Source organism: Anthonomus grandis, chromosome 6, assembly GCF_022605725.1.
Source record: "Anthonomus grandis grandis chromosome 6, icAntGran1.3, whole genome shotgun sequence".
Classification (NCBI taxonomy): Eukaryota; Metazoa; Arthropoda; class Insecta; order Coleoptera; family Curculionidae; genus Anthonomus; species Anthonomus grandis.
The window spans coordinates 2,835,342-2,844,787 of record NC_065551.1 but is presented as its reverse complement, the minus strand read 5'-3'; the positions used below and the strand labels follow the sequence as shown (position 1 = coordinate 2,844,787).

General features: G+C 32.5%; 1 long non-coding RNA gene across 1 annotated transcript; it reads left to right on the top strand.

The window, feature by feature from the left end:
- The first annotated feature begins 238 nt into the window (after positions 1-238).
- Positions 239-9,018, top strand: LOC126737708 (uncharacterized). The gene is made up of 4 exons (XR_007661084.1): positions 239-453; positions 4,773-5,018; positions 8,682-8,819; positions 8,880-9,018. It is a non-coding gene; the product is annotated as an uncharacterized LOC126737708 (long non-coding RNA).
- Positions 9,019-9,446: the final 428 nt, after the last annotated feature.

The window sequence follows — 9,446 nt, the reverse complement described above, 5'->3', positions numbered from 1 at the left end:
TTCATCCAGGTTCATCGTACATCCAGCTCTATGTATCTGGTAAAATTTCATGAATAACTTTATTGTTATACCAATATGAATTTGATAGCCATTCAAGTGAATATTGTAGCGCCACCTATAGTTCAAAAAATGAAATGCTGGACAAACTCAAATACAGCAGGCGCCGACTATAAATAGGTGGCTGGCAAACGACATATGCTGCGTTCTAGACGCAACAGATTTGATTTGATTGCTGGCAATGGCAATGGCAACAGATCCGACACTAGCTTCTGCTTATGCTTATCGCGTTTTGGAGTGCATTTTCAAATTTTCTTTTGTGAAAAATATTGGTAAAGTTCACTAGCTTATTTGTAACGACAAGTTGAACGCAGGTAACAATCATGTATATCCAAAAATTTTAAATCAATTTATTTTGTAAATGAAGTAGTCCATTCTTGCAGTGGAGTTTAGTAAGTAAGTAGTTTGGTAACTAAAAGAATTTCGGTCATCCTGCACTAAATTTATTTAAAAACAATATTGGACATGTTGGATTAATAGTTTTAGTTTTATTTATTTATGTATGGACCCATTTACAAAAGTGTTACATAGCATACCCATACAAACATATATATAGGATACAAAACTATCTACAAATCAATGAAAGGTGTAGATTAATTAATTAAAGACCCTATGAAATAATATTTTCTAACTGCCCCTTAAAAGATGTAATCCTAGAGTCAAAAAAGCTTTTCTGTCTTGACAGGCCATTAGCACTTCGACGGTTCACTCTTGTCTCCTGTAACTACATCTAAAAGCAGCCGTTAAAAATTTATTTTGAGTCTTTTCAATCTGCTCAATGTAGTAGTTATATGAAGGGGACCATACAATTTAATCATTAAAATAAATTGGTAGTTACCCATTAATTTATTTTGGTGATCCTAGGATCTAGCTTAGCTCTGTAAATGTTGTAGACTTGAATATATCAGATCATATGGGTCAAATGTTAAACTGGGTGCTTGATAGTGTGAAAGATGATTATCTTGAGCCTCCTAAGCTATGCAGACCAATAACAAAAAGAGGTCTTTTCATCTTCTTTAATAAAATATCTAGTACATCCTGGGATTTTATTAATGAAAACACTAATGTTAATAAAAAATTCAATTTGTTCTTAAACATCTTAGAAAATGGATATCTAGAATCTTAGCCGGAGAGTCTTATGTTGTAAGATCTGACCAATCTTGTAATATATCATGATTTGGCAAAGATCTTAGGGCAATGCAGGAACAACTCAATCTTTTATATGAGCTCAAAGCCCTATATAATATTCCAGATATAGAAAATCTCTACAAATCTTATCAAAAAAGGTATATAGAATCTATATTTGAGGAAAAAAAAGAGCAAATGACCACTTAATTCTTACTTCTACAAATCCCAATAAGACCATGTGGCAAGTACTGTCATAGGGCCCAAGAGACTTAGATGAAATCCTTGCCCAGTCCTAAGATTTTAATAACTTTATTTCTAATACAGGGTGTCCATTTATAAACTGACACATTTTAATTGCTTATAAGTCGAGAACGAAAAATTACAACAATGTGCGGTTTTCACAGAACCTCATCAATATTTTTAAAGTTTTTTTTGACAGTATTGCCAAGTTTCAAAATTGACCTGAAATAGGAGGAAAAAATTGAAGATTTTCAAAGGCCGATTTCTCAAAAATTTTAAATGTAACACCCTGAACTTTTTAATTTCACATGAAAGCCTGTTAAATCCCCTTTCCGAAAATGTATAAATTGTCTTAAATTCATAATTTTTTTTACAGAGCCAATTTTAGTAAATGACACCTTTTTGAATTGACCCTTTTCCTAGAATACATATTCGGTGATTGTCGATTGATGAACATTTTCTGGTAATTGCATATGTATCGCTTTAGCATGATCATAATTAAATAATTTGCGCTATTGCCATGTCTATAAAAAGTGTTTATTCTATGTATTAAATTATAACTATTTATAACAATTTTAACAACAAACAATTGAAGAAATTAATTTTAATTTATAACTAATAAATTAGCTGCTGAATTTGACCCCCTTTTGCTCGGAACACAAATGTAGACGGAGAAATAAGTTACCGAAGGCGTTTTGTAGCACTCGCGGTGTAATTTGGTTGAAAACGTTTACTATGTTGTTGCGCAGTTCATCCAAATTTCTTGGGGTTGGATTGTAGCAACGTCTTTTACATATCACCATATACAAGAATCTGGAATGGTTAGATCGGGAGAATAAGGTGCCCACTCTATTGAACCTGCTCGCCCTATCCATCTGTTTCCAAAAGTAATATCTAAGGAATCCCTTGCGACCCTGGAGAAGTGTGGTGGAGCACCGTCTTGCTGAAAGTAGACCGTGTCTAAAATTCCATCCTGCTGAAGTTGAGGATAAAAAAATGTTTCCAACATATCAGTGTAATTGTTTCCATTCACTGTTGCTTCTTGAAAAAAAATGGCCCATAAATTTTAAATTTCGATACTGCACACCAAACGTTCAGCTTAGGAGAATCTCATTCAAATTTGTTATACACTCCAGGATTTTCATTTCCCCAAATTCGGCAGTTATGCTTATTTACTCCACACTGATGTGAAATGTTGCCTCATCAGACATTATTAAATTGGTATCCGGCTCATTTCTAAAAAGATCTAGTAGTGTTTTGCACATTAAATATCTTTTTTCAAGGGCGCGATTTTCTATTTTTTGGAAAGTTTGAATTTTGTAGGGTTTAAACTTAATTATAAAAAAAAATAATGAATTTAAGACAATTTATACATTTTCGGAAAGGGGATTTAACAGGCTTTAATGTAAAATTAAAAAGTACAGGGTGTTACATTTAAAATTTTTGAGAAATCGGCCTTTGAAAATCATCATTTTTTTTCCTCCTATTTCAGGTAAATTTTGAAACTTGGCAACTCTGTCAAAAAAAACTTTAAAAATATTGATGAAGTTCTGTGAAAACCGCACATTGTTGTAATTTTTCGTTCTCGACTTATAAGCAGTTAAAATGTGTCAGTTTATAAATGGACACCCTGTATAATTGACCATATTGTTTTGTAAAATCCCAAACTCAGATAAAGACCCTTTAACATAATGTAATCAATGTTGTTAAGCCTAAATCTGCCTTCTCCTTTAAGGAAGTAAGTTTTAATCATACAAGGGAATTTTCGATCAGCTAAGTAACATAACAAACACAGTTGTGACATATATGGCCTTAACATATGACTATTATGATCAGTGAAAAATGAAATACTTGTTCCTCTGACAAAATTAATCAATCTATGTTTAAAAACACTGTTCTAAAGGTTGCACATGGGACTATAATCTTTAAGAAAGGGTATCCAGGTCAACCTGAAAACTACAGGCCAATATCTCTTCTGCCTGTAGTTTCAAAGTTTCTGGAGAAATGCATGGCTATGCAAATGGTGAATTTCTTTAATACCAAAAATATTCTCTCCCCATGTCAGTTTGGTTTCAGAAAAAAGAGAAGCAGTTCATGGAATAATAGATCTCATATCTGCCAAAGCCATCAACTCTGTTGACAATCCTATCCTCTTTTGAAATTGAATTGATTAGAATACAGACATCAAGTGGTGAGAGAGGTTCTTCTTTAACAGGCTATGGTTGAATGCAGAGAAGGCACAGATGGTAATTTTCTCCCTTCGAGATATATGGGAGTCATGTTAGAATAACAGAGTTGCCAATGTCTCTATTTAAAACTTGTATAATAGAGAAGGGACTTCAGGTTGACTCAATATATACAGATTTTTCCAAAGCTTTTGATCGGGTTAACCATGGGGGTACTCTTACAGAAGCTTAGGGCTTTAGGTATTGTAAGGTCTCTTTTTTAGTGGATCTCAGGATTCATCAGAGGTAGAACCCAGATTGTTAATCTTGGAGGTACATGTTCCACTGAAATTTTGGTACCATCTGGGTTGCCACAGGGCTCTCTCTCGGGCCCTGTTTTGTTTTGCCTCTTTTTGATTAATTTAGTTTGGAAACTTCAAAATTGTCATGTGCTAATGTTTGCTGATGAATGATGATGTGAAGCTATTTAGGCTTATCACATCCCTTTATGATGCTGTGCTCCTGCAAAAAGACCTTAATTTGTTTGCTGATTGGTGCCATTTCATAAAATGTCCCTTAATATCAATAAATCCCTTAAGATTACTTTTTCTAAGCAAAGAAACCCTATTGCTTTTCTTTTTAAAATAAACAATGTAGCAATTGGTGTCAAAACAGAGGTTTCTGACTTGTGAATATTTGTTGACTACAGGTTGTCTTTTAAAAGTGACATCAATCAGGTGACCGTTAGGGCAATGAAAATGCTGGGTTTTATTCAATGGTCTACAACTGATTTGTCTTTGTTTGCTTTTAGATTGCTTTGTTGCTCTCTTGTTAAGCCTATCTTGGAGTATGGCTCAATTGTGAGGTCCCCTTCATATAACTGCTACATTGAGCAGATTAAAAAGACTCTAAATAAATTTTTAAGGATGGCTGATTGATGAACCAGATTGTTTGTATAATTTGTGGGCAATTTTTTTCTGTGTGATAAAATTTTTTAGCTGCCTGGAGACCCAAACAGGATAATGATTTCTAAAAAATTACTTCTTTATAGGAACAAACGTATCAAAACAATCATATAATACAGAGTAAAAGTTTGCAACATTAAAATTAGACATTCCAGTTTAGGAGATAATAATTTTTAATCAAAGTAAAATCTGCATGTTTAAAGTCGTAATAATTAAGTTACAGGTGAAGTTAAAAATTTAGGCTTAAGACAAGGCAGTACCAGTTCAAGAGGAGGATGGTATGGATCAGGGTTAACAAGGTTAAATTTTATTGGAGAGGGTAAATCAAGATCTCTTCAAGCAGCGATCGAGAATTGACCCATATTTATTATTCACCCCATTAAACTGAGACAATCTTGAAAAAGCAAGTGAATCGCAGAAATAGAATCCCTGCCAAAGAGAATGTTACTAGCATATAGACCAGGTATGTCTTCACTGGGTTTCCAATATATATTAGGAAGATTAAAGTAATTTTTCTTTAGTTTCATATTAGCATAAAGCATCATATACAGTCTCAAAGGTTCTTCTAAAACCAAGAAAAGCAACTCCTACAACTGTTTTTCCGGTTAATTTGTAATTTCTATGATGACATTAAAAATTGGCGAAGCTGTTTCACATAAATGTTTTTATCTATATCTGGAGTGTTGCTTTATTATAATATTGTGTTTAATAAGAAAACTGAGTCGATCGTTAACTACTAATTCTATGTTCAGAACACAATACTGACTTTGCTACTTTTCAAAGGATTTAGCAGTTTAACTTCTACATACCAGGAATAATCCCCTGTTATAAAGACGTATTTATCAGTTTTAAAAATTTAATTCCACTCTGAACCCCTGGTCGTACCTAAAACTGTTAGGTCTATTTGAAACAGATGTTAAAAAAAGTGTTTGTTTCAAAAAGTTATATATATATATATAAATATATTTTACACAATGGAGCAAATGCTTTGTGTGTGTACATATGTCCTTCTAATAATATTAATTAAGTAAATAATCTATAATGTTTTAAAATTTATTTTTTTAATTATTAAAATTGCAATAAACTAAAAAAAACGAATAATTACTAGAATAAAGAAAGTCTAATCAAATCTGAGCAACATGTCCATGGTTTTTAATTTTTTGTGCGAAAACCGTGCATCTAACGGACAAAGTCCAAGGTATCAAAAATGTTGCAAATAAAAGGGGGAATTTAAAAATATTTTTTAATACAAGAAAACCCACTGGCGTACCATTTTTCTTTATAAAAGTATTCAGCGGAAAACCCGCACACACGCCACTAGACTTTGTGCAATGTAAAAACGTCCTTAATGTCAATAGAAGAACTCTGGATTTAGCGATCACCAATTTATCTAAGTGTGGAGTCCATTAACAGAGTTATGATTTGTCGAATGTGATTCTTACCAAGTAGTTCATGTAAATCCTATAACTTTAGGGAAGCTGATTTTCCCTCTCTTTATGCATCAATATGTAATATAGACTGGTCATTCTTGGATACTTCAAACGATGTAAATATGGCTTGTATAATTATTATATGACAAACTTTATCAAGTAGTAGATTTACATGTTTGAGAGATAATACATTTAAGAGTTCCACGAAGACGAAATTTCCATTCTGGTATTCCTCTAAACTTAAACTTAAGTTTAGAAGAACTTATACTTATTTTTGAGCGGGTCCTGTATAACCGCATATTTCCCGTAGTTCATCGACTTATTGCCACACAGCAGCATGGCTTATTGCCTCAGCGTTCTTCAATGTCAAATCTGTTTCAACTGACCCACTTCTTGAGTGGTGCAATTGATGATGACGGACAGATTGATGTGGTGTATATGGACTTCTCTAAGGCTTTTTATCGGATTGATCATTTGGTTGTACTTAAAAAGTTATGTGCTTTTAGTTTTAGTTAATCTTTTATATTATTTTTTAAGTCGTACCTTTCATCACAGCAACAATTTGTGGCATACAATGGTTTTAAATCCAACCTGTATGTGGCGTCATCTGGAGTACCCTAAGGGTCAAACATAGGACCGTTGTTGTTCTTGCTTTTCATTGGTGACTTTTGGCATGTAATCATTTGCTGATGAATGACGTAAAATTGTTCAGAAGAATTAACAATCTTGATTTTAATATGTTTCTCCAAGAACAACTAAATATCCTCCATGAATGGTGTGTAACCAACAAACTGGAATTAAATATTTTTAAGTGTAAAATGGTGACATTTACTCGAAAGGATGAACCACTGTTTTACAATTAGAATACTGATCATGAAAATTCAGTGCATTGCAAAAGAATGGGGGCCTTAGAATTACGTGTCACCTTTGAGACTCAATTAACTTTTATTTTACACATTCAATCAATTGTATCATCGGCAAATAAAGTTTTAGGATTCATAATGAGAAATTGCAGATTATTTACAAATATCAAATCCCTTAAAATACTGTTTTACTCATTGGTGCGGTCAAGGCTTGAGTATTGCTACCTAGTATGGTATCCTATCTACCAGGTCCATATTGATATCCTAGAGGATGCCCAAAGAAGATTCCTTAACTTTTTGCATTTTAGAGAGAGTTGTTTTGTCCCGCAAAGGGGAATTGATAAGACCATTTTGACACAACAGTTTAACATTCATTCATTGGACAGATCTGTACTCTTAAGCAACAATTTTTTTTTCTTGTTATTTTTGTTCTTAGTTTATTAGTTTTACTCTCGTAAATTAAATATTGTTCTGTAATTAGTTTTTATTGTTGAACAGTAAATAAATAAATAAAAGGTCTAAGGCATTACATATTATATACATACACGTGATTTGGTGATGGCCGATTTTTGTATATAAGATTCAGGTTCTAAAATTAACAGGCCATATAAATCATTTTTTTTCCTTTTTAAATAATGGGTTGAGTGTTTGACTAAGATTTCGAGAAGCAGGGAGTGTCAAGTAACTTAGCTAGATCAGGACGACCTAAAACAGCAACCGGGGGAGAAAAAGCTTTGGATAACAATAATGGTCTTAATACAAGAAACTCCAACACAATCATCCAGAGCATTGACAAAGGATTTTAATGCCTCTTATCAGGCAGTGAAAATTTGTTTATGAAGGAGAAGTAGTCCCGGAGAAAAATAGTATCCGGACAAGATAAAGTTAATGCATAAGTTGAACAAGGATTATTTTAATATAAGATGCAATACCGATAATAACTTCACATGAAGCAAAATTTTATTTTTATTTAAACTTTTTTACCGCACATTGGATATTATTAATATGAGTACATCTTTCACCTTATTGTTACAAATTATTTTATTGTTCTTTGGTTCGTTCCTTGCTTGAGTATGCGTCTGTAATTTGATCCCCTCATTATGATTGTTATATTGAACACCTTGAGGCTGTACAGAAAATATTCTTAAGATCCCTTGCTTATAGAGCTATTACTATAACTATAATTAAAGTTATTATTTTTCGTAATTATGAAATCGATTATAATGCTATCAGAATCCAGTTTAATATCCCTAATCTTGAAGTCAGACGGCATGATTCTGATTCTTTAACATTTTATAAGATTGTTGAATGGTTTATTTGTCCTATTATCTTGGAAGCAACACCTCTCAAAGAAGGGTCAACACGCCTGTGTCGTTTACTTTCGGCCAACTATGGGTTTTTTCTCCATTGACTGCGACTTTGCGTTTCATCAATGGAAATAGTTTGGATCCAGTTTCCAGCCGTCATTGAAATAAAAAATTGGTAATCTTAGACTTTAACCTACGTTTCTTCTATAGTGTTAAGTTATTTTTGTATAAAGTTTTTAGCTTTGTTATAATGATTCTTTGTTCTCATTTAGGCTTCTGAAGTTTTATCTTGATATATTTCTTTTTGTAATCCTAGTATAATTTTTATATTATCTAGTATTTTGTGTATCATCTTTAATTTTTGTAAATTGGCTCTGCCATATATTGAAATAAATACATGCATGCAAGCCTCTTGGAGCTTTCCTGCCTTTTTGTAATAAAACAGTGTACAAATACCATATATTAAAAGAACAAATACTTAACGGTCTTCACATACCGGCTAACAATAATAAGAAATATGTTCCAGGAGGCAGAACTACCAGGGACCTGTGATGAATAGGATCTATTTTATATTAATTTTGATTTCATAGTATATGGAGCTTATTCACTATTACTTGCCAAACTGTACAAGTTATCCAGTGGACGTCAGCTAAGTTGCGTATTTGTATGCTGTACCCAAAGGTTATGTTAACAAGTTGTCGTATTTAATAGATGTATTTTTCAGGTTGGATACATACTATATGCTCTCCAAGTTACACCCCTAACAGGTAAAAAAAAATATGTTTAAAACCTCCACTAAGGAAGAATTCAGACTAATATTTGGATGATAATTGTTGCTAATAAAACGAAATTGTTTGATAGTATTTTCAATCTTAAAAACAAAAAAGTAAACTATTCTTGCATTACTTGCTTATACCAAAATTCACACTTCAACCTTCAGTGTGTCAGGGTCTGAATTGAGTAGGATCTCTGTTAATATGCGCATTGAAGGACATGTGTAGGAAGAGGTAGAAGATAATCTCAATAATAAAACTATCTATGAAAATCTATCTATGAAAGATACTATTAATATTAGCAATAAAAATTGTGTTAAGATCAGAATAAACGACGCAATAAATAAACATTAATGAAATTCTGCAAAATGTCTCTATCTTAGATAACCAGACAAAATAAACTGTAAATATCACGATTCGGAATGAAAAAACTTCTAAGAAAATATGTCTATCAAATTTTATGCCGACATCCACACATCAACCATCAGAGCGTCAGAGTCTGAATTGAGTAAGATTTC